The sequence below is a fragment of the Vulpes vulpes genome, chromosome 13 (assembly GCF_048418805.1).
Source record: "Vulpes vulpes isolate BD-2025 chromosome 13, VulVul3, whole genome shotgun sequence".
In the NCBI taxonomy this organism is placed as follows: domain Eukaryota; kingdom Metazoa; phylum Chordata; class Mammalia; order Carnivora; family Canidae; genus Vulpes; species Vulpes vulpes.
Genome location: NC_132792.1, coordinates 54,752,178 through 54,775,726, shown reverse-complemented (window position 1 = coordinate 54,775,726; position 23,549 = coordinate 54,752,178). Strand labels below are relative to the sequence as shown.

The window sequence follows — 23,549 nt, the reverse complement described above, 5'->3', positions numbered from 1 at the left end:
CCTCACTTGCAAGTTACAGAGAATTAAAATTTTACCACCGTGGCCATGTATGTTTCTTAAAGCACATGCATAAACTCAGCTGAGGTGCAATCAGACAGTTAGCACACCATTGATACCATTACCCTGTGAAGACAAGACTGTAAACAAAGTAACTTAAAAATCTTGGAAAGCCATACACTTTGAGCAAATTTCTTCCCAAACAAGTTTAAAACAGAATGGAGTCTTTGGAGAGGTAGATGATTCTCTTTCTGTTAACACTTAGTAGCCCTGGTTTATACTATACTAGTACATACATTGACTTCAGATTCCTAAGGTGGTGATTTGCTTTCTTATTTTTTTTCCCCCTCTTAATAAAGACCATATCTAGGTTTTTATTCTCTACTCCAAGCCTTTGGACTTTCATTGTAACCTTAGCCAGCTGCTGTGGGCAACCAGCTTTTCTGATTTGGGCCTAGGTCTGCTCTTTTGAGGACTATGCTATTATCCTCCCAGGTGTTTTGTTTGGTTTTTAATGCCATTTACATCAGTTTTAGGATTTTCCAAATGTTCCCCGATAACGAAATGTTTCAGGCCCAGAAAGATGCGTGTTTGCAGCCTCTGCTGTTCTTAGTGCTTGTGCGATAAACCTTTTTGTTGGTATTTGGTAGATTTGGTGCTTAAGGCCTAAGACATGGTTTTGAAACAGATCCTGGCGATCCAGAACTTCAAAGACCTGTCAACTCAAAAGCAGCTGACGCCTTACCTGTCCAGGAAGCTGGACATTGCAAGTATTTCCTGTTTTTAGCTTGTTTGGTTTGTGCTTTCACCTTCTCTGTAGAATCCCTATTTTTGAAATATTACATAGATGGTGTCTACTTGTGACCTGTGGTGTAGCAGTGTATCGAGATGCTATCTGAGTAGCAAGTGATTATATATATATATATATATATATATATATATATATTCCATATTCAGATATTCAGTAGGGGGTATTTAAAAGTATGTCTATTCCTAGTTTTAGTTAATTATCTTTTAATGAAAGTGTCACTCATATTCACATCTGTAATATTGGAAAGAGATAATTAGATTTTCAAATGAGAATCAGCCACCTTAAATTTTGCACCAGAAAATACCAAGTATATTTCATTCTAATGAGATCTGTAGTGGGGTTTTAAAATTCATCATAATGTGCTTCAAGAAAGATAATTCAACAGACTTGCAAGATGAAAGGGTTTTTTTTTTTCCCTTCCCTAAGTCTTCTTAAAGCTATTACACTGAACTTATGCAATTCTGATAAAATATTCAAAAATATTACATAAAGGCCAGAACCATATCCCCACTATCACCCTTGCGCCTATCACTTAGTCTCATTTGAAAGTTTACTTTGACTCAACTAGCCACTTCCACCTTCCCTGCCCTGGGTTTTCTCTCCTGCGGGTGCAAGCGAAGGATACGGTGTTTCCATAGGTGCCTGTGAACCCAGAGTGCAAGCCTCCCTTCCTTCCGAAATAGGCTGGGCCCCAGCGGTGTTTGCACACTGCCAGGCACCCTTTATTTACATACATCTGCATATTCGCTCAGGCCCCCGCATTTGCCCCTTAAAATGCGTTCTTGTACACAACAGAATAAATCAGGCAGAGGACAAACTCTTCACTACTCCAACTTGGATTTCTTCTTAAAGCTCCCTTGGTAAACAAATCCCTGGTCCGATAATAATGACTTTGCTTCATTAAAATTACAAAAAAAAAAAAAAAATCCGACTGGTTAAAGGGCATTGCTTTGCTGGTATTTATGTTTTATTTTCTCTCCCTTTTTGCTGAGAGGGGGGGAGAGAGAGGGGAGAGAGAGAGAGAGAGAGAGAGAGAGAGTGTGTGTGTGTGTGTGTGTGCGTGTGTGTGTGTGTGTGTGTCTAATGAAGTTTGGGAGTCGCGCGCGCAGGGGCGCGTGGGGTGCGAGCCCCGGAGATCCCCATCCCCTGCCCGCGCCGCGGTCGCAGCGTCCCGGGCTCCCGCCGCAGCGCTCCGAGCCCTGCAAGCCGCGAGGCTCCCGGGCTGCTCCGAGTCCGGGCTGCGCGTCATTTGCAGTCTGGGGAATGTTGATCACCTCACTAATTACACCTCTCTCTCCCCCCTCTCCCTCTCCCTCTCCCTCACTCTCCTCTCTCATTCCCAGAGTGCATATCGGGAATAGACACACAAAGACATGCGCACTCAACTTAATCAGCCATTTTTTTAAACAGGGCTAAAACGATAATAATTAGCAGAATAAAGACATATCGGATTTTCATTTCCTTTCCTCCTTTTCCCAACCCCTTCACAACCAAACAGCGAGACCGCGGTCGGCACATGCTTTAACTCCTCCCGGACCCCCGAGGACCGCTCCATGCCCCCCACTTTCTGCTTCAGCGTTTTTATTTTCACCCAATAAAGTTCGAGGATTATTTTTTTATTTTTTTTTTAATTTTTTAATTTTTTTTTTTTTAATGAAACCCTCTCGTGTTACTTGGATGTGATCAGCTGTAAGTAAAATAAAAAGCAAAACAAAACAAAACAAAAAAAAAGAGGCGAAGATCGAGTAGGAACTGCAGGGGAAATGGAAAGTAAGTTTTTTCTTTAACTTTTATTGAGTAGTTTGTGTTAAATTTAGGTCGAGTATCGATTATCTTTCCAGCCTGATCTTGCACAATCTTTGATATTTCGCTCCCTCTCTCTCCCTCTCCGCCTCTCTCCCTCTCTGCCCCTAGCTCGCTCGCTCTCGCTCGCTCTCGCACACATCCCCTCATCCCGACCATCCCTTCCGCTCTGCCCCCCTTTTCTATCTCTTTCCCCCCTTTTTTGGCTCAAGGATTTGCTCCGCTGAAAGAGGGAGGGGGCACCGAGGGACCTGATTTTCCACTTTCTTGCTGGTGGTGGTGGTGGGGGGGGGACCGCGTTTGGAGGGGAGGGGGGGTGCATTTAACTTTTGGATTAAGTGGCGGCTGCTCCACGTTCGGCCGAGCGGTTTTCTCTCCTTTTTCCTGTCTTTTCGGGTCCTGTCTCCGCCGCCAGCCTGCGGCGTCCCCGCGGCGCCGGGGAAGCTGTCAGCCCCGCAGCGGCGCGGGCGCTGCCAGGGGTCCCCGCGCGCCCCGCGCCCCCGCAGCCCGGCCGGGATGAGCCTTCCTCGGCGCTCATCCTCGGAAAGTTTGGACGCTGGTCCGTGGGGCTTGAAGCCCCCCCTCCTCTCTGTCTGCTGTTTTACACCCTCCCCCCCATCCTCCGTTATCCAGCCTCGTTTTTCTTCCTCCCCTGCCCGCCCCCACCCTTCCCTCTCGCAAGTCCCCCGAAGGGCGCTCGGGGCGCGGGGCTGGCGGAGGACCGGGGGGTCCGCACGCCCGGGGCCGGGGGCTCCCGGGGGCTCCCGGAGGCTCCCGGGGGCTCCCGGAGGCCCGGGCGCGAGCGGGGGCTGGGGCTGGGGCTGGGGCTGGGGCTGGGGCTGGGGCTGGGGCTGCAGGTAGGCGGCGGCGGCCGGAGCGGCGGCGCGGACCGGGGCGCCGGCGAGCCGAGGCAGGTCCGTTAGGAGGCGGGGGCGCCGGGCCTCGGGGCCGCGGACCCGGCGGCGGCGGCAGCCCCAGCCCCGGCCCCAGCCCCGGCCCCAGCCCCGGCCCCGCGCTCCGGCCGCCGGAGGACGGATGCCAGCCGCTCGGGGTCAAGAATCTTCCCTTTCCTTTGGCAGAGGGCAAAGAGGGTGCGTGTGCGTGTGCGTGTGCGTGTGCGTGTGTGTGCTGGGGGGCTGTGGCCGGCTGTGAGAACTGATTTATCCCCTGCCCCCTCCCCAAAGAGGCTCCCTGGCTGCGGACGAACTTCACCTTCCTCGCCTCCCTCCGCATCAAGTGCGCCTCCCGGCCGGGAGCAGCGCAGGGGAGAGGGGCTGGAATGCGTCGGGTCTCGCCTTCCTGCTACTTCTAGTTCACTCCCTCCTCCCCCCTTCTTTCAGCTCTTTCCTATCAGAAAAAAAAAAAAAATTTTTTTTTTTGATAATGATAATAATAATAATAAAATGTCTCATGGAATTGTATAAAGTTTCTGTGCCGATGCCCAAGTTGCTGAGGGCTCCCCATCCTGGCCCCTTCCCCCACGGAAGCCGGTGCACTGGTGTGTATTTCTTTTGTTACCTGTGATCCGGGCGGGGGGCTCCTTTGGCGGCTCGGGCTGGGGTCCGGCCCAGAGAGGAGGCTCCAGCGGGCGCCTCTGGCCGCGACTCCTCACTTCCGCGCGGTTCTGGTGAGATCTTAGCTACCGTTCGGTGAGACACCCTCCTTGTAGGTACCAAAGGTTCAGATCGCAAACACGGACCCCCCCCACCCCGACCCCTACACACACACATACACACTCGCACTCCACACGCACTCAGGCACACATTCGCCCCACGCCCCCCCACCTCCAGCCCCCACCTTGCCTTTCCCCTCCCCCCTTCCCAAAAAAGCACATACACAACAACAACAACCCCCCCCCCCCAAACCAAACAAAAACCCAAAGACAAGTTCACTGGCGGAAGATGGTGGATTGACACTGACTCAGACAGAGGCAGGTTCACCAGGAAATCTGGCGGTCCCGATTTCTGACAGTTGCATTTCCTCTCCTTGAGTCCTTCCCCCCCCCTTTTTTAATAACTCTGTTCCATGTTTAATCAAGGATCATGTAGATGGCAAAAGGAGAGACAGAGAGAGGAGAGAGAGGAGAGAGGAAGAGAGAGAGAGAGAGAGAGAGGAGAGAGAGAGACAAGAGACAGAAGGAGGGTTCTTTTTTTTTTTTTTTTTTTTTTTTTATTGTGTTCTCCTGGATTTTCAGTGGCTTGATCCCTATAAACGTGGAGTGGTTAAAGCTCATATGTAGTATTATATTTTTAGTTGGGTGGATGGATGGAAGAGTCAGGGAGAGGCTGCGGCTGCCGCTGCCTTTTCGGGTGTTGCTTAGATTAAGGCTGAGACTTGGCTGCGATTGGGACGCGACAGTGACACGGGCATCGATCGCTTCCATTGAGAGCAATGCAAAAACACAGCCCGGGTATGTAACACTCTCGGTGCCATCAACATTTGTTTTACTTTATATTTACTGGCAAAACTGACAGAGCAAGCTCAGACTTTCTTTCTTTTCTTTCTTTCTTTTTTCCCCTCTTTTCTCTTTTCTAACTGAAGAATAAAAAAACAATTGTGTATAGAAGTTGTTGGAGATGATGGCTTAAATACAACAGAAAGGAGATATTTGGAATTATTTCACTATCTCTGTGACTGATTGTGTTTTAGAGTTTTTCTTCTCCACAGAGGAGCATATTACAGAAAATGAAGGTTTTTCTTTTTTCCTTCCTCTTCTTAAAAAAAGAAAATCCTTAAGGGAATATTTGATAGTTTTCAGTGTTTGCGGTTTCAATCAGCAGGAAGGCACACAAAAATAAAAGATGGCTAGCCAGCTGTTTTAACCTCTTGCACCTGGCTTCAGTGTGGGGATCATAAGGTTTATATAGTTATTTTTTTTAATGGTTTTAATATTTATGGCATAAACTGGGGAAAGAGCATCACTGTGTATTTATTCAATAGCTGGTTGCTTTTGGATTTAAAAAAGTAAACTCATATTTAAGTGTTTTCATTTTTATGGCAATGAAGATAGAGCCAATGAAATATGAGGGAAATACCATAAATCTGAAAAGTGAAATGTACCTAAGGAACAAAGAAAGGTCAGGTAAACCAGCTGTGTAAGTCAAAGCAATAGCACCAACTGTGGGGTTAGGACAGGGAGAGTGGGCTGTGGGTCTAGGAAGTGAAAGTTGCCACTAAAAGTTAAAAATGAAGGAAACATGTTCAGCTCTATTGTAATCTTTAGCAGTTTTTAGCAGATGAGCCCAAGTCTGTTCATTAATTTTGAGCTAGTTGGATTATTTTTAAAGATGCTGCACCAGCAAAGGAAAGCATAAAGGATGCTGAGAAAATCGCTGTTTAATATTGCAGAATTTACTGCTTTCATTCTGACCATGAGCCTAAATTTACACAATGAAATTTGATTATCTCTAATAACAATATTAGATCCTCCACTGGATGGATGAGAATTGAGGTGGTTTTGTTGATTGCAAGGGTTTAATGTTGCATTTCAGAATCTGATGTGGTTTGGCCTCCCTTCCATTAACTGGAAAACCCCTGAGGTTTTACAATTATTTCTTAAAGATAATACATTTAAGATTGCATTGGTAGGCTGAAGAAAAGTCATAAAGGCAAGAAGGGAAGCCCTTAATAACTCTTGAGATTCAGACATGTTCAGCAGTTAGATTGGCTCTGACTTCACCAAGGGTCGACAATGTGTCATTTCCACGAAGCCAAATTGCCCTCTGCCTATATGATATTAATGTGCAAATCAATATTTCAGGGATTAAATTTCCCTTCTTCATTTTTTATGGTTTCTACCTCAATAAGTCTCAAGTCTATTAGAAGAGGCTGGATGATTTAAAATCTTTCACTGCAGAATGGCTTGTCGTAGTCTTGTTTCACAGACCATTTTAGGATTTTTGTTATAAAGACTAAGGGCATCCTAAAGAAGTTGTGAGGGAGTATAGAGGCATGCTCAATAGCATAAAGCCCTTGTTCGATTAAGAGCTAAGAGGTATTGGAAATATAATATATATGTTTATGCAACACACACACACATTCTGCTGCTTTAAAAATATTATGTTAATCACCTATTGATTTATTTCAAAATCAATCGAAGTTCCTTTCTTATTAGTGATTTGTTCAGCATTCTTGAGGACTATGTTAATTTCCTTAAAGAGTCTGCATGAATTGGCTTGGTGTGAAAGTATTTGGGAGGGCATTTTCATTTAGCAGTATTTTCCTAAGAAATATTTCTAGAAACCATTGTTTGTAAGAGTAATAATCAAGTGTTGTCATCTGCATACGTTGTTGTCATAGCTATCATTGCATTTTGTGGCTGAATGATTTAGCTGATATCTGTTAAAGGAGGCCTTCTCCAATTCATTTTACACTTATTTCTAGTACTTGGTAGGCACAATGTTTCTTTTAACTCTCTTGGAGAAACACATTTGTAAAAGAAAATATGTGATTTGATTGGAAATAATACAAAGCAGAAATTTGGGAGGTCAAAATAAAAGATTGTGACTTTATCACATAATCTTGGGAAGGCCTACTGTCTATCATTTGGTGGTGGTTTATAGTCTAAAACCATCTGGACCAAGTTCCGCACAGCTGCACGAATTTCATATGTGATAGAACATTTTTTCCATTCAGTGTGAAATGTTCCTTCCTAAAAAACGTACACCAGACTCGCTTAATTTAGTCTGTTAAAAGAAATGCACATGAAAAAGGACAAAAGGCTCTTTAATCTCTGCAAGCTGTTTGTTTTTCTTCAAGATTCCTGTCTGTTTGGGTTTGAAAAGTCATGTTTATTGAGGGGATGATTCTGAGGTGTGACATTAAAATAATATATGATTTTTGGACTGGTGGCCACGCTCCTGCTTAATTTGCAGAACTACTTTTTATGCCTGTCAAAACATAGAGTTAATCTATCCTTATTTACAATTAATCTCAATAAAATTAATCTTAACTATGCTTTATTCAGTGGCTTAAAATATCTAATTATATTCAATTAACTGCTGTCATAGTAATTAACATTGCTTAATTGCCTCTGCATATATTTATGTAAAGCTCATTAGGTGCTGATGCTCCCTTTTCCTTTTCTACTTGCTATTTTTGCTGTTGTCAAACCATTTTCATCTCCCAAGGTTCCACAATGTCAGTGAGAGCAAATTCTTAACATTTTCTTGAAATGAATGTTATTGCTTTTCTATGAGAAGATATTCGTTATAAGTCTTTAAAGACTAATCCAACCACCACCACCCCCCCCCCCCCCACCCTGGGCCTTTTCCCTCATCCCTAGTCCCCACCACAATCACAAAATATTTTCTGTCATTGTTGCTAGAAATATGAGAAGCCAGGTTAAGCTTTGTGTTTATAAATGAGGAACCTTTCTGTGTCTGCCTAGGGGCTGTACCCACAGGCAGAGTTTTTATCCTCTAAGACCATTCTAAGGGTTAAAGACTTGGCCAAGGTTCAAACTGAAAAGCGCCCAGGGAAAGTGCATGTGAATATGTACAAGTTTCATGTAATTAGTGCTTAATTATATTAACATATGCAAATTGTCAACTTAGGAGCTTGTTGAGCTGGCAAAGATCAGCTAGGCACAATTGCTGTATTGTTCTGAAACAATAATGGATTTCAAGTTGGATTGTGGAAACACATAACTAGCTATCTAATTTAACTCATACCATGGTGAAATTTCATTAGTCTCCATGGAGACTGGTTTAATTGTGCTGACTAATGTTCTGGGCTGCAGAATGTCCTAAAAAGAAAGCGTTGTTTGCCTAATCCACCTTACAATGACACTTGTTTGTACATGTTTCCCTTGTGTGAGAATTTGCATATGCAAATAAATAGTTTCTCTGCCCCATTTGTCATGGCTGTTCATTACCCATGAAGAGGACATTGTTACTAGGCTGTTACTGAGTCTCCCAAGACAGGATAGTGTCAACCAGTCCAACTACATTCTTTCATAATTTGTTTCTGATTAATAGACCAGAGTGAGTCTCAGTCTCTTTGGGCATCTGCAAAGGGAAGGTCAGTTCTGTCACAGAAAAGAGTTTCTGCAGTATACTGGGGGGACTTTTTCTCCTTATGATCATTCTCCTTTTTCCATTCATTGGTTAACACCATCATATTTAAAATAATGTATTCTTGTCCTAAGAATGCCTCTACTAATAATCTCTAGTTTCCTAAAGCAAAAAGATAGGAAAAGAAAGGAGATTCTGTTATTGGAATATTAATCCTGTTTTTGACAGAAAGGTAAACTGATATAATTGCTTTTCAGTTGAAGGAATGGGGGTTTATACAAGTGTGAAAGCATCGGAAAAGGATTAGCATTTTTTTGCATAATGAAAAGCTCTGTTGAATAGGGTTCTGAATGGCTGACTGAATGACTAAGATGAAAGGAAGATGAAAATGCAGGCCCCTCTTTCTTTATGCCTATGCTCTGCTCTCTCTAAAGTTATGTTTGTCCAAGACTTGAGAAAACAAGCAGGGGCTCAGATTTCAGCAACTTATAAGATGCCCTGAGTTTTCATCATCACTGGGAAGTAATATGTATGACAATAGTGCAGCTAGAGGATGATAAACAGAGGCTTGTACGTAGAAGAGTATTCAGAAACATGCTAGGCTAGCCAAATATTGACTATTGAGTATCGAGAATTCCCAGCACTTTGCTGTCAAAAACAGTTATTTCAGAGGAGGCCAAGAGTATGGTGTGGATATTTAATTTAGTTAACGATGGAAATATATGGTGTTCCTCCTCCGCCCTCCCCCATAGGCTATAAATAGTTGTCTCAGTTGGTAGAGCACCTCATTTGGGAAAGAGTTGTGTATCCTGACTTTTGGCAATGTTAAGTGTGCTAAGTGGCCCATCAGCTTTTGTGGTCGGGAGGGGTTAGTAGAAGAGGATACAGTTATTTTCTTAGGATTTAATTCATCTTCATGTTGCTTTGTACGTATACTGTGCATTTCATTTCGAGATAAGTCTTTTTAAAAGTGTCTGAGGGTTGTATGTTCATTTTTGGAGACAGTGTCAGTAAGGTTTTCTCTTGTCACTAGTTAGAGCTGTATATCAGTTGACAACATGGTCAGGGCTCTTAATGATGTTTCTTCAACCATAATTAGGGCAGTTAAAATACCATAAGTGTTAAGACACTTCGAAAAGTGGGAATTGATTCTTTTGTACATATGTAAATGAAATGCAGTGTGGATAATTATTTATATGTATAGGTTTTAAACATCCTCTTTCCGGTTTTGGGTCACAACAGATGAGCCATTGAAGGCTGCCCCAGAGCAGGACTGAAAGATTCCACCAGATATTAACCTAACTTGTTTTGTTTCTAGAGTGTAGAACTTCTGTTTGCCTCATCACTTTCGCAGTTCAGTTGCTGAGGTACTGTTAAGAACGGTTACTTGGAAACTTGGGAAATCAGAAGTGTTTTCACGTAAATTAAAGTATAAGGGTTGCCTCTTGAGTACAGAATATTGTAAAGGAAAAGTGTTTGATCTTTGTTATATAAAGTCACCAAAATTCTTTACTGGAGTCCTTTTAAAAATTTGTCAAGAAATTCTGGATTGTTTCAGAAACTTTTATGGTTAACTTTATGATACGCTTGCAAAAAGTCTTAAAAGAACAAAAAAAAAATCCACATGGAGGCTGTTTTACATGCAGAAGGGCTTATTAAGGTATTTCCATAAGAAAAATGTGTTAATTTAAAAAATAAATTCATTTATATTTTAAGACATTGTTAACCAAGCACCATGTGTTGTAACTGGCAGCTTTCCAGCCACCATGGAAGTGGATCACACATGGGTTAATAGTAGCTTATGTGATGTCTGCATTCTTAGGAAATGGGCAAAAGCCCAGGGTATTCTGATATCAAGATTTTAGGAATCAGACAGAAAGCAGAATATATGTTTATATGTGAACAGATGGACACATGTGAGAACTAAAAGTGCACAATTTCTCTTGGCACTTGTTTTAGTTATCCCTGATGATATAACCAAGATCTCAGTGCATTCGCAGTCTTTGATGGCTAAGGACGAAATGGTCTTTTAATGAGGGCTCAATGGCATTATTTTCTTGCATAAGGATTGTGCCCCTGTGATCTTACTGGATTTGATGTTCTGTTAATTCCCTAGATTCAGAGGTTCACAAGTTGCTTGGAAAGTTTGATATGGTTTCACGTTTGACATACAATCTTCGGTCCAGGAATGGCTGCTCCTCCCTCCCCTCCCCTCAAAGGTTTGTGAGTGAAAAAAAAAAAATTTTGCCATTTTCAGGCATTTTTGAAGATACGCACACAACTTAAATATGGCTTTGACACCAAAGTCCTATTTGGCAAGTAACTTATCTCTGATATAATTAGCCATTTGAACATTCTAGAGATTGAAAAAATAAACAACATTTAAGAATTTGGGTGGCTTGACTTGGTTAATATGTCATAATGCCCTAATGGTCCAAGACAAGTCCTGAGTAGGTGTTTTAGTCATTCAGGTCAGGAGTTCGCACGCCAGCATCATGGATTTCGATGATTGATAATTTCTCATGTTTGCTTGTCCTGGGGATATGACAGTGCACAGTTGATAATTTCTGAATGGTACCCTATAGCACATACCTCTAAAGGCAAAGTTTATAGGTTCCATTGTATTCTAGCTATAAAAACAGAAAGCGTTCTGCAAGTATTTACTCAGATCTAAATCATTTTAACCAGGGAAAATTGACTTTTGGGTTAAAATATGCATTTTATAACTGTCCATAAAATTCTTTTCCTTCACTGTAAAGAAGAAAGGAAATCCATAGCTTTAACAATATTTAAAATACAAAAACATATGAGCTAGTGTGTGCCACCTGGTTGTACTATTAAAAACAAAACAAAACAAAAGTTTGTAAGAGAGAGGTTTATGGAGAATCTTAAAATTCGTCTGCTTGGAAAAGTAAATTGAAGAAGCCCAAACATTTCCCAAAGTACCTTAATTAAATCTGAAAGGCTTTGTTAATGTGGATTCTCTAAGATACAATTCTTAGTACGTTTTTTTTTCCCCCCATACTGTTAGGAATAGTGCAAGTAAAACTTAAAGTTTTTCTGAGCCCACTCCTTAATTGAGAACGAGTCATCTCTTTTGGCTTAGTACATCCATGCTAGGAGTGTGTATAAAGACACGTACACACACACCGACCCTCTTTCCGTGTTAGTATCTCTCTTTCCTTTCTAGATGTATTCATAGGGGTAGCCTGTGAAATTTTCCCTCTGTAGACTAAATTCCTTTCATTTTCTAAGAACTGGCCAACATCATCATCACAAGAAAGAGCAGGTAGGTTTGTAAGGCAAACTATCAACATGCAAAAGCCTGAGAATACCCTTGAGTTAATTCAGTTCAGCCAGTTCATTATAAAATATGAGATATTGAATTCAGGAGAAGTCATCGTTGAGTAACTAAGCAAGTTAGGAAAATGTCAGGACAAAACTCAGATATCCCAACTCTAGGACCAATGGTCACACAACTATATTGGCTGCTTTGAAAAAAGGTTTGTTACCTAACTGAGTATGGTGGTAGAAATACAGAAGAAAAGGAAAATGTGCAGTGGTAATCCAACGGTGATACTGTTTCTTCTAAGAGATGGATTTCTCTGTGACAAAAAGAAGACAAGTACAATCTGAATGGCATCTTACCACTGTGGAAATAATAATAATAATAAGCATAATTTTGGGTCAATTAAGAGGTCAGACTATGCTTTGAATGGTCAAGAAGAGTTTATGGTTCATAAAAGTACTACTGATGATCTCAGTGAGTTAAAATGTATTCTTAATAATCAAGAACATGGTGTTATGAAGAATAAGATTTCTATTCTATGTAGGGAAAGTAAATGAAGACAATGCTGTGATATTGTAAAGGCAGCATAGTGCACAGAAAGCATGACACAGTAAAAAACAGACATTCTTTTGATTCTGTCTACTTTGGATTCCTTTTCATTTTATTGTATTATATTTTTTTTACATTCACAGACAGGAACAGAAATTTACTGACTCCCAAATTCTCTGAGAAGTTCTTATATACAAAATAGAAAGATTCAGTATGGTGTTTCTAATTCAAGTATGTGACTGTTGACTGCATTTTTAAGGGCTTGGGTTCCTTTTTAATTGAATTTAACTTAGGCTTTAGATTTTTGAAAATCTACTCTATTTTTGACAACTCAGTGACCAGTAGAAATTGTGTTAGAGCTACTAGACACCTGAATTAAATTCTTATTATGGGTGATGTTATCCAAATGATTTAATCTTTGTAAGCTTCAACTTCCTCATTTGTATCTTAAAGTTGCTGTAGAGATTACATTAACACTAAAGTGTTGCAAACATTAAAATAAGTAAATGTGACAGGGTCTGATACCTCATGTTCCCCTTTTCTTCATTTTCAATAGTTGGTTTTACTGTAATGCTCAACCAAAGAACATTTGATAAATCAAGTCTACATAGCTCTTTTGAGTAGGGATGCCCCTCTTTCTTAGAACAGAAAGAGAAATTAAGAAACAGGTTTGCATAAAAGGTGTATTCTTATTGACAGATACCTAGATGGCATCTACATGGATAGTCCCCCACCTCATTATCTGCCACTTCATCATCATAAGTTGTTTTGGTTTCGAGGGCTTTTAGATGTTTAATGCATTTCTGGGTCTTTTCCTAAGAAGCAAATTAGAACAGGAACCGTTTTTAAATAATTCAGACCTTAGTCTATCTACATGAACTCAAGATTCCAGACTGTCCATTATATGCAATCATAGAAGATACCACAATGCTTAGTTCAGTCTTGTTGACCCAGCTTGTTTGAAAGCCTTAGAATTAGAGGATTTCCCAAACTGGATTAGATGCCATAGAAATACCTTTCCATATTTTTTGCATTATGATCTTTTGATGTGCAACAAAAATAGTACAGATACTATTATATGGTACCCTGTCGATCAAGATTTATACCAACTTAGAGAAGAGATTCAGTTATAAATAATCCAGTAATACTATACAACCTTTAAGTTTTCTTGAAAGATTTTATAGCCAACTTATGAGACTCTTGGTTTATCTCTTGGAGAAAATCACAATCCTTTATCTTTTTATAATAATGCATTATTCATTGGAGGAGAACTCAGGTTCAAAGATGATAAGATTCATGACAAGGGTTAATAAATTTATAATACAATTTTTGGACTATCTAGCAATAAAAACCCATTTCTATTATGGATTTTCTTTTTTAAATTCATAATAATTTCCCCTTGTGATACGTGTAAGATGCACATTTGAAATTATTGTTTGCATTTTTACTGGGAAATATAAGTATACTTGGATTGTAAACTTCCAGCTTTGAGTTTGATTTTTGCTTAACATGTGTGGCTCATGATCTTTGTTAAAATTTTTCTTAAAAACAAAAGTGTATGTCTTGCCTATGCTCTGGTCATTTATGAGTGGCCCTGGACTTGACAATTCACTTGAAATACATTAATATAGAGCTAAACATTTATTGAATACAGATAGGATAATGGTATATTTCACCGGCAGAAAAACAATTAGCATCTTAGCATTTTTCATGATGCTTGTTTAAGTGCTTCTTCAAATAAATTTCAGCCTCCATGAGGGCAGCAACCATATCTGTTTAATCACTGTATTGTGACAGATATAATTGGCAAATCTTTGGTGCTCAATGAAATACCTATTGAATGAAGGAAAAAAATGAATAATAGTTAAAAATATAAATAGAAAATTTCAGTTTACTGTTCTACTGGAATCTGCCTCTCTTCTTGAAATCTAGATACTGAAAAGAAATATACAACCTTAAAAACATCTGGGCTTGTCTTGGAAAACTCCATAGGGAAAACTATCTTCTGCGCAATCTAAATGGGTTTTTATATTAGAACCATAGATTGCTGTAGTCAGAAGGGATACAGCATAATCTTTTCGTTTAACCCATAAGGAAACTGAAGCTCAGAAATTCCTGGGAAATATCACATAACTTCAGAGCCTAGCTGATCAGACCTAATGTGTATGTGCCCTTCAGCAAATTATTTAGCATTTTTCACCTTAGTTGGCTTAGCTGCTCCCATATCCAGAAATTCTGTAATATTAACGTGAGAATAATTTCTGTAATGCTACAGATTTTTTCATTTGTGCAATTGTTCCAAGCAAAGGAAGATTTTTCGGTTGGTACAATTTCTAAGATGACCACAGCACAAGCTGACTTGCCTGGGATTGTAAAGTTAAGCTGCTCAAGATAGACAAGAATTGCTTGAAGGGTGAAAACTTGCAGGAAAAATGGGGTGGGTCATTTAGTTCTTGAAATGAAGCAGGGTGCAGATTAGGAATCATTATGGTTTGCCAGAAGTCGCTGGTCATAGAAGCCTGTTTAAGTGCTCACTGTCAACAAGGAAATCATGGGCAGTACTTACAGTGGCTCACCTCTGATTTATTCATAAACCTCACACGAGCACTTGGCTTTGTTCTTGCTCTAGTAAGGGGGACTGATGCCAATAAGAACAGGAATAAAGAGCTCCTTGCATGGTCCAAGAGTGAATAGCACTTTACCTCAAAGCCTGACCTCCTTTCCTGAGGTCTGTTATGCTACAGTTGACTCTGATTGGCTGTGTGTTCGCAGATGAAATGAGAGAAGAGGTTATAACAAGTATCTACTCTGTAAACTCCATAGTATACATAACAAGAACTACATAACTGGAACTTGGGTTCTAACTTAACCTAAAGGTTGTGATATTTATGCTAAATGGAAAAGCTTCCTTTTCCCTTCTCCTTTGAAGCTTGAAAAGTTTTACATTTAATAATGGTTGGAAAAATACTGCTTCCTTCTAATTGAAGAATAACAATGATCTGGAAGTAAAGTGGGTTTTGACAATCCCTTTCTCCATTAAAATGATTTTAGAGAGACTTAATAATATAGGAAATTAAGGGTTCAGGAATAAAATATGTACTACTACACTGAGATAAAAACAAAAAAAGGGGGGGGGGACTTGCCGATTGATTAGCCATATTTATCTGAGATTCTTTATTTGTGCCACTTCACAAATTACACTCTGTTCCAGCCGCCCATGTCGAAGAGAAGGGACCTTTAAGAGACAGTCAGCTGGCTGGTTTGCACTGGGGCAGAGGTTGAGTAGAGTTACTTAAATCCCCAGAGCAACATTTAGTTAATGCTAGTCTTCACCACCACCCCCCCATCCTATCCACTTTGGCTTCTCTTTTTTTTCCTTTTGATGAAGTTGGTCTCTTACTACTTAAAGTGCAGATATTTACACAAAAATTTCCTCAGATTTTCACAACACATTAACCCAGAAGAGCCATATTAGGAGATGGTGATGAGAGTTAATGATATATCTTTAGATAAAGCCATCCTCCCATGCAATCACATCAGAGTCATCAGCTCATTTGTCATGGCTGAAGTGAAAATGTCAGGACCAATGAGTGTATGAGTGCTGAAGGGGGCGAAAGGGCTTTTGGAGAGAGACATTTTTGTGCTGGGAGTTAGCCATGGCTTAGATTTAGCTCCAGGGAAATATTGGGATTAGCCAGCACTGTGTACAAATCCTTAGCATAACAGAATTAGTTGGGAAGGTGGAGAGGCGGGGTCATGAGGATGGGTGCATTTCTAGAGTTGTGCTCTAGGATGCAGGCCAGAAACTATGGAAAAGAATGAAGTGACTTATTAAAAATTGTTTTAAGGGATGTGGTATATGCAGGCTCATTGATTTCAGCAAGGTTGAAGGCATAGATTTGAATGGCATCAAGGGAAGACCTGCAGTAACATGCACTAAATATATATATATATATGGCGTTTGTTTGAATTTGGTTGCATTAAGAAATAATTTAGATCTAACATCTAAAAGCCTTTTGGGGGAGATAATATTTGAGTACAGAAAGGTAAGGTTCAGACATAAAGTACTTTTGATAGTATTTTAGAGTGGAAGTTAATACTTAATTTAAATAACAGTAATGATAGTGAAATACTTGTTGCATTGTTGAATTTATACAAGACTAGGAAGCTAAACTTTCTTTACACAAACTTCATTCTGAAACTTTAATTGAAAAGTAACTTATTTTCTTTAGTTACAGAAGTTCTTATCTTTGATAGACCAATACAGCAGATTTATTTCATTTTGAATCCAGTGAACTGTTCTCTTTCAGATAATGTACCCATACAACCTTTTCTTGTTTAATTCTATTGATTTACAGTGTTAAAGTGAAATAATCTGATACCTGTTTCCTGCCCTTTGAGTATTTGTCGTCAAAGAAGCTGATTAGTTTTTTCCCCCAGCTCTTTAGCTGTTTTAAATGTATAATTATCATTGCATGTCATTTGATAGCTGCACTAATTGCTGCCAACTATTGTCTGTTTGCACTTAATGCTGAAACCTGATCAACATCCTGCTTTGGTTGATGTTTGGTGGTAAACTTTAATTAACTCTTATTGCATTGAAGAAGAGTTCAGGCTTGGTGCTAACTAATCATTTACCTTCATTATGTCCTGACAGCTCCACTTGTTCTTGGTCCTAATAGATACACCAGTCAGTAAATAAACCTGCAAACCTCATGCCTTATAGTTGCTCCACACTGGTATTTTGCTACTTAAAGTATAAGATAATTGGGCTCAGATAATTATTTAGTTAGTTTAGTATCTCTAGTTCTGCAGACACTAATCTTAATTGCCTCTTTCATGCTGGACAATTTCATTTTAATAGAAACTGTAGATTTGAGATAACATTATTCCTTCAACATGGTTCCTATGAACATGCATCTTTTGAATCAATACAATTAAGCTTGTCTCCTGTTGGAATTCTTGTCATTATTTTTCCTGAAATACTTTTCCTGTAATGATATTGAAGTTAAAGTAATCAGGTTACCAGCAGATCATGTAAAATTCAACTCAAAATTGCTGGCTGCTTGATTTTAATTTGTCTGACATCAAGTTTGTTTGAAAAGGGATAATATGTGGGTAAACCAAGGAGCTTATAATTATGGTTGACGTTTGTTTGTTTATAATGAAATCTAATTAAAGTTCATACATTTAAAACACAAAAGTTAATTACTGAATTGCTCACTTCACTTATGGACAGCAGTCAAATTAACTTTCAGGCCAAACACACACACACACACACACACACACACACACACACACACAAACAAACAAAGGGCTCTTCATAACAGAAATAAAATAACCAACTAATCTTAGTGATCAAACATAAATTTGCCAATATTTCATCCAGAAGAAAACTTGGCATTCCACTTATGTTCTCTATTATGTTGGTCCTATGTGGTTTTTAATATAAAATGATTTAAAATATTTACATGGGATATAAAAAGAGACTTGTATTTTGTAGACTCCAGGAGTATTGTATAATAAGAGGTACTTGGTAGTGATTTTACAATTTATGCATGTAACTTTCTTCATTAAAACTATTTTGAAATCGTGTGAAGTCATTGAAGTCATTGCTCAGGGAATAGGAATGTTTGTTGGAATACCTGACCTGTAATTAGCTTTATGAAAATAATTATGGTAGGTTTAGCCTACAAAGAATGATATATTTTTTTTAAAAAGTAAGAATGTACTCACCCTTTTACACTTAACTGTTACATTGGTTATGAGATCATATTGGTGGAAATCATGAAATTCAGATAATTACAATTGTTTTTCCCTTTAGGTATTTAATTACCAGTAGTTCAATAATGGACCTTATATCATAGATAAAGAAGGAAAAAATACTTGTACATGTTAGAATATATTGTTGTCACATTGTATATGAGATAAAATATATGTGCGTGATGGTTTTCACTGATCTGGTAAATCTCTTTTTGAAGTCAAATATTCTATAGTTACAAATGCCTTTATAAAACCAATTAAGTTTTTAAATTGTTATTATGTGGCAATTTAAAATGGTTATCTACTAAACACTCTGTGTGTAAACCAGAGCGAAAAATAAATAAATAAAAATAAACCAGAGCAATTACTCAATTACATTTTAAAAGACTAGAAATATAAGCATAAAAAATGTGGCAAATATTATTTACAAATCTTTAAAAATGATTGATACAGTCCATATTTTTCCAAGGAAAACTAAAAGGCTCCATGTTCAAGCTTTCTATTTAGAAGTGTTATTGACTTGAACTTTCAAATATAGTAGGGATTGTAGGAGCGGAGTCTAAGGGAAAATGATTCCTTCCATTATTGAGATGCTTTGCAAAATCGAGTGTAATTTACACAACCTTTTAGTATTTTCTGAAAGCATATTTATATATATTTTAATATAACACATGATTGATTTGTAGATTAACATTTATTTAGGGAAGAAAAATGGAAAGGATCATATAGTCATTTAACTCTGATCCTACTTTGCATATTTGAGACAAAGAGAAGATGATTAATACTTAAGTATGGCTGGGTAACTGGCATTCAGATGTACCTTTTTTTCTTCTATAAAGAAAGAAAGAAAAAAAAAAGCCAGTATATTCTCATAGTATTGGCAAACAACAGCTTTCTAGTAATGCTTTAGCTGATTAGGACATCCTTACCCTTTAATGAAGCAATCACTACAAAGCCCCAATGTCAGCTGGAATACTAGCAAAACAGTATCAAAGAAGGAATCAGAAAGAGGCACTGAACATAATTACAGTTCATGTCCTTGTCTCACACCAATGCAAACTATTCATTTTCAATTAGAATGAATAAGAAAATTAGAAATCAACTAGATTGGTTAGAAGTACCAAAGTTTGTTTACAGAGGATAACTTAAGTATTGAGTCCATCTTGCTCACTGATTATGAAATTTTCCTGAAGCAAACAAATAAAATGAGTCATATAATAGTGTAATTTGGTTAAGGAGAGATTATTGATTTCTCTCTAAGGAAAGTCACTGGAGTTTGATTAAAGTTGTGAAGAAAACTGAGTAAAATTCCCATTTCCCACAACTGTACAAATCAAGGACTGTTGGATTCACTGGAAAACTGTACCTTTTCTCTTTAGTTCTCCAACACGCATTTAATGACATATAATTGTCACTAGACGTCCATGTAGGGTTAGGGATATGAGAGGGAATGAGAGAAAATGAAGGTGGGCAGAGAAGGAGAGGAAGAGAGAGAAGCGAGGGAGAAGAACACTACGCTAATCACAAGGGTCCTGTTTATAGAGTAGGAAATAAATCTGCATTGAATAGCTAATTTAGGTTTTAATGAGGAAAATAAGGGGAAATGACTTAGTTGACTTGCACACTCATTTTTTCTTTGGTAAACTTTCCCTCTTTAAAAATTTGCTTATTTTAAATGCTTAATATATTTGGTTACATCCTTCTATTCAAACTTAATTACCTTCTCCCCTTTGTCGTGACATGGGTGGAAAGTTTTTGCCGTGTCAGGAGAGGTCGTCACACATTCTTTTGCAGTTCTCTTCATTAATTCCTTCTTGCAGAAGCATTTTCTCTCGTGCTGGGAAGGTAGAAGGGTGTAACAGAAGAGCCCTGAAACATCAGCAGGAAGCTCTAAGCTGGTTAATGCAGTATAATTGTCTGGACATAGACTGGTCTTTGTTTGTGTGGTTCACTCCGAATCAGCTGTAATTAACTCCAGAGTGTTTCCAGATTGCCAGCAAAGAAAAATTACAGCTTTTCTGTTTTAAATTGTAAAGCTCACAAACATTAACTATGCAGATTGCTTTTACTTTGATATATTTCTATCCTGTAAGGAAAAAAAAAAGCTTATTTGGCTCCCCCCACCTCTAAAAATGTGCTTTTGTTAAGTTATTTGATTTAGTGTCTATTGGAACATAATGGCTCCTTAATAGTTGAAATCTTTTTACTTAATATTTTCAATCCTTTGACATCCTTGTATTTGCCTTCCTTCTTGCTAACGTTTTTAATACTGCAATGGGAAAGAAGTTATGTAATCTTTTATGAAATACTAAACATATACTAAAATAAGCAAATTGCAGAGAAAGCTGCCTATAGAAAACCACCAGCACCAACTTAAAAGACTGAGATCAAAGATGTATTCTGACGTAAAGGGTGCTGCCACACAGGTACTTTACCTGTGTTTTGATATATCAAAAGAGAGACTATGAGAAAAGGGCAATTTCATCACCCTCTTCTCCTGGTCAGCACACCACACCCTTTTAAAAGCTTCTGTACAGTAGTTTGTAATTATGAATTCCAACATGGGTAAAAATGAGGTAGCGGTGTGAGCTAATACAGCCTAGTACACAAAAGATCTGTCAGCAACTGATGCAAAAAAAAAAAAAAAAAAAAAAAAGTCCAGCCAAAAATCTTTTTTTTTCTTTCTTCTGAATTTAACAATAAGGAATTTAAGCCTCAATGTGGCTTTAGCAACCAAAGAAAAGAAGCTCTTGGTGTCTGCATAATACCACTTTGATGGATTTTTTTCATCAGTTCTCTGTACGTGGCAACAAATAAACAAGTATAATTATACTTGTGAAGGTCTATTCATTGCTTTGTCAGGATTAGATATATGTGCCGTTTTCACACTGCGCCTCTCTTTTGTCTTTGCCTAACTCACTATGACATATTGATAGAGGATTTGGAATGGGGAAAAGGCCACAGCAGAGACAGTGATGACCTTTTGGAAACTTGATATAATTCAAGGATTTTTCTTTCTTTCTTTTTCCCTTTCTTTCTTTCTTTTTTCTTTTTCTTTTTCTTTTCTCTCTATTCTCTCTCTCTCTCTCTCTCTCTTTAGGATTTGTAACTTGTTACCAAATTCTCTTGTAAGTGGACAACTTTTAACCCGTTAAAATGGAGTAAATAAAGACTCAAAGTGCTAGGAGGTTGGCTGAAGAGCAGAGGAGAATAAAAACAATAGGCTAAGGGGCGCATTGGTCTTCTTTCCCAGCACTTAGCAGAGTGGCTAACCTAGCATTCCTTTCCCATTATTCTGTCCTCTTGATCAGATCACGTTCTTTTTAATCATTTCACAAGCACTGTCTCACTGGACCGTAGAGGAGGGCTGGGACAATCTCAATTAAAAAAAAAAAAAAAAAGAGGTAAAACTGGCCTCTCTGATTTTGGGTTCTAATGGGAACTCTGCATTCTGAATGCAAAGGAATTCTTCTATTGTTCAGAAAGCACCCTCTTTCATTAGCCAGGCTCCTTGTAGGTGGGTTTGGTCATTTAGCAGAGCTGAGTTTAGGCAGCAGTGACTGCAGGACGAAAGCAAGGCAGAACTAGCAATAAAAGTTCTTTTTCTGCATATTGTCCATTAGTTCCGAAAAAGGGATTTACATGATCAAAGTCACTGATCTTGTGAATTAGTGAGAATACCAAAAAATGTGTACACATATTCTAAGCAGACCAGCAGGTATGTATTGTTCTGAATTTAGCATTAAAATTTATCAGTTGTTCTCTCTGGGATTTCTTGAGGACTTTGGTGATTTTTTTGAAAAATAGAATGCTTGGCAATAGAGAATAGAATTGGTAAAAACTAAAAAGAAAACAGCTTAAATAGAGAAGCAGCTTTTATGGTGAGTTTACTTGTTATGCAGTCATTTTGAAATGAATCTGTGGTTTAAGTTAAATGGTTGTCTTTGTGGTCTTTTTACTGGGACTTATAAAACTTTGGTATAAATTTCCTAAATGGGTCACATTGATAAAAGAAAAAGATCTTGTCTGACATTGATGAGAATGAAATCACTTAGCATCATATTTGGTATCACTGCATATACTGATTTAATAACTTTTTAACTGCACAAACTAAAGTGACTCCATCAAAATATACTGGCAACCAGTGCCATGGTCATAGTCAATAGCTACAAATTTTAAAAAATCAGTTATTATTAGTTGTATCAATCCAAATAGGTTTGCCATTGTTGCTTTGGGAATGAAATGTAAATGTAAATGTGATTGTATAGAAGACTTATTATGTATTTGATTCAGTTTCTGATTAATGTGTAGCTTATTGAGAAAAAATTGATAGGCAATTTCCTGTAAAATTATGTGGGAGTATTGTAACAAGATGTATCCTACTGCTTTGCTTTGACCTGTGATGGATTCTTTAGTGTAGCTTTCGTAATTTTTTTCACATAGCAATAATGTTACATTTTTGAAAGTTACTTCTGGCTCTATTAAGATAAAATAAAAAGATAGGATCTACTTCATATTAAGAAATATCGAGGTGATACATTGCAGTGTCCATTTGGCGTCTGGCCAAAATTATTAACCACACATTACATACAACTCATTTGAGGTATATTCAGCATGTGTGTAATAATTCTAGCAAGTGCTTCTGTGGGCTGAGAACTGTTGTAGGGGTATAGGTAAAACAGAATTAAAATGATAATAAAAGTAGCCTAGAAACTCTTTTACAAAGCTGTAAAGTGCTTGGAAACTTTTCTTACTTTTGTAATTAAGGTGAATTTTCTTCCATATGCCAGCCTGTTATCTGATTATGGGCGGGCGGGGGGAAAGGGAAGACACCCTGGGTTTTGGAACTTTTCATTTTATTTTTTATTTTTTATTTTTTTTGGAACTTTTCATTTTACTCTAGGATCATTCATTCAGTATTATTTAGCACCCTCCTTCACTCCAACTCTCTAGTCTCCTCCTGACTTCCTCATTTCCCTCAGTCTAGCAGGGCATTATATTTTAGGCATTTTGGCTGCCTTCAGTATGTATACACATTGTGCAGATTTGGTAACTGCACAGGTAAACATTAATATTTGTGGACTAATTAGAAAATTATTAGGTTTTCATGCTTATGGTTATCAGATTATTTCAGTGGGTTTTCAAAGCTGCATGCATGCCATGAGGATAATTAACCTGGAGCTCATCAATGATTAAAATTACACACTAAGCTTTGTGATGTTTGATTCGTGAGCAATTAGAGTGTCATTTTAACCATTGCAGATACCAAAACGAATTTTGATTTCATTTTCCATCTATGTAGATCTTTTGATGTATTTTTAAA

General features: G+C 38.4%; 1 protein-coding gene and 1 long non-coding RNA gene across 2 annotated transcripts in view; one reads left to right on the top strand and one right to left on the bottom strand.

Moving 5' to 3' along the window:
* LOC140595182 (uncharacterized) overlaps positions 1-4,406 on the bottom strand; it is a 45,010-nt gene extending 40,604 nt beyond the window's left edge. Inside the window, exon 1 of the long non-coding RNA XR_011996621.1 lies at positions 4,130-4,406. This is a non-coding gene — a long non-coding RNA (uncharacterized lncRNA). The remainder of the gene's footprint in view (positions 1-4,129) is intronic.
* Positions 2,176-23,549, top strand: part of ZFHX4 (zinc finger homeobox 4) — a 179,398-nt gene continuing 158,024 nt past the window's right edge. Inside the window, 1 exon segment of the mRNA XM_072734447.1 lies at positions 2,176-2,578. The gene's annotated coding sequence lies outside the window, so the exon portion shown is untranslated.